Here is a 2,500-nt window from a genome sequence, read left to right as displayed (position 1 = left end):
TGCATGTATTAGCTCTAGAATTACCACAGTTATCCAAGTAAATGTGGGTACGATCTAAGAAACCATAACTGATTTAATGAGCCATTCGCGGTTTCACCTTAATGCGGCATGTACTGAGACATGCATGGCTTAATCTTTGAGACAAGCATATGACTACTGGCAGGATCAACCAGGGAGCTTCGACAATTTTTCGAATGTCTTCGCCGCCAGCTCTCTTCGAGACAGGTCGACGACACTTTTTCTTCCAATCATATATATATTTTATACTCGTGCAAATTCTCAGAGAACCTTTTGCACGAGATACATATATCTTCTCTTCTCTATAAATATTCAACCTCGAACAAATTCCTTTTCAAATATACCTCCTCCTCCTCTGCGTTCTCGGTTTCTCAATTTTATACGTATATCTTGAACAAGACTTTCTTATAAATATCTTATCTTGTTCAGATATTTTACTTGTTTCAACTTTCTTATAAATATCTTATTGAAACAAGTTTCATACATTCGTTTCATATAATAACATGGTTTGCCTAATCGTGGAGGCGCGTATAGTTCCAAACATGGATCGCGGAAGCACGTAACCACTGCGCTGGACAAAATCGACACAAGTGCCGAGGAAGCGCGGACAGGACGCATGCTGGACTGCGAGAAACCGTGTTCTTCTGCTCGCGCTGGGCATAAACGAAATAGGACACCTCTATTATTTAACGAATTTTTCTCTTTATTCTGTCTTTAAAAGACAGAATTTTTTTTCTCTTTAACTCTATTTTCTCTTTTTCATACCTTAGTCGCTCGGACATAAGAGTTGATGCTCAGTTAGTACGAGTAAACACAAAAGTGAATACAAGTCACCAACCTCCACTAAGGGAAGGCTCGCCACATAAGGGCCATTCGGTCTAGGACACCGACCCGTGGCAATGCTGTGTAGAGAATAATTCGATACGAAGCACGGTACGAAACAGTCAAGACCGAAGTCTCGAGGCGCCCATGACTGCTTCTCGACCGAGATCGTAGAATAGCCACAGACGCGCGCTGCACCGACCGACTCGACCGAACCGTCGACTCTCTTATAGATACCGAACGGCCGGCCGGGACGCCGGCGCCGCGCGGTCAATAGCACGCGCGCTTATGGCCGCAAACCGCCGCGGCAACAGACCTCCCGGCGGGGCTGTTGGAACTTAGAGCGAAAAAAGTATAAAAATTTTTTTCACAAAATATAATAAATTTTAACATTTCTATATTATTTTACACAAAATAACCAACTTTTCATAATTCACCGAACTTTGAAAATTTTTCTAAGTCCCACAAATAAGAGGAAAATTTTTAAGTATCGGTCCTAGACGATTTTCGACGTGATATCACTGTAATATAGACGATTTCTAGCAATATATATCATAACACCAAACTCGCTACAATTATTATTTATCGAGTTATTAGCAAATAATGGACGGATGTGCTACTCCGTCGACAAAACTCTGGAAATTTTTCTAAGTCCCACCGCTAAGAGGAAACTTTTTCCGTATCGGTCCTAGACGATTTTCGACGTGATATCACTGTAATATAGACGGTTTCTAACAATATATATCATAACACCAAACTCGCTACAATTATTATTTATCGAGTTATTAGCAAATAATGGACGGATGTGCTACTCCGTCGGACGTTCGACGAAAATTTTTCTAAGTCCCACCGCCAAGAGGAAACTTTTTCCCTATCGGTCCTAGACGATTTTCGACGTGATATCACTGTAATATAGACGGTTTCTAACAATATATATCATAACACCAAACTCGCTACAATTATTATTCATCGAGTTATTAGCAAATAATGGACGGATGTGCTACTCCGTCGACAAAACTCTGGAAATTTTTCTAAGTCCCACCGCTAAGAGGAAACTTTTTCCGTATCGGTCCTAGACGATTTTCGACGTGATATCACTGTAATATAGACGGTTTCTAACAATATATATCATAACACCAAACTCGCTACAATTATTATTTATCGAGTTATTAGCAAATAATGGACGGATGTGCTACTCCGTCGGACGTTCGACGAAAATTTTTCTAAGTCCCACCGCCAAGAGGAAACTTTTTCCCTATCGGTCCTAGACGATTTTCGACGTGATATCACTGTAATATAGACGGTTTCTAACAATATATATCATAACACCAAACTCGCTACAATTATTATTTATCGAGTTATTAGCAAATAATGGACGGATGTGCTACTCCGTCGACAAAACTCTGGAAATTTTTCTAAGTCCCACCGCCAAGAGGAAACTTTTTCCGTATCGGTCCTAGACGATTTTCGACGTGATATCACTGTAATATAGACGGTTTCTAACAATATATATCATAACACCAAACTCGCTACAATTATTATTTATCGAGTTATTAGCAAATAATGGACGGATGTGCTACTCCGTCGGACGTTCGACGAAAATTTTTCTAAGTCCCACCGCCAAGAGGAAACTTTTTCCGTATCGGTCCTAGACGATTTT

The 2,500-nt window shown here is 40.2% G+C and overlaps 1 non-coding gene across 1 annotated transcript in view; it reads right to left on the bottom strand.

Moving 5' to 3' along the window:
* LOC143364570 (small subunit ribosomal RNA) overlaps window positions 1-176 on the bottom strand; it is a 1,919-nt gene extending 1,743 nt beyond the window's left edge. Inside the window, exon 1 of the ribosomal RNA XR_013084186.1 lies at window positions 1-176. This exon is cut by the window's left edge and continues 1,743 nt beyond it. This is a non-coding gene — a ribosomal RNA (small subunit ribosomal RNA).
* Between the last annotated feature and the right edge of the window lie 2,324 nt (window positions 177-2,500).

This window comes from Halictus rubicundus, unplaced genomic scaffold, assembly GCF_050948215.1.
Source record: "Halictus rubicundus isolate RS-2024b unplaced genomic scaffold, iyHalRubi1_principal scaffold0694, whole genome shotgun sequence".
In the NCBI taxonomy this organism is placed as follows: domain Eukaryota; kingdom Metazoa; phylum Arthropoda; class Insecta; order Hymenoptera; family Halictidae; genus Halictus; species Halictus rubicundus.
Note: the sequence above shows the minus strand (reverse complement) of the source record. Positions and strands in the feature narration are given on the sequence as shown.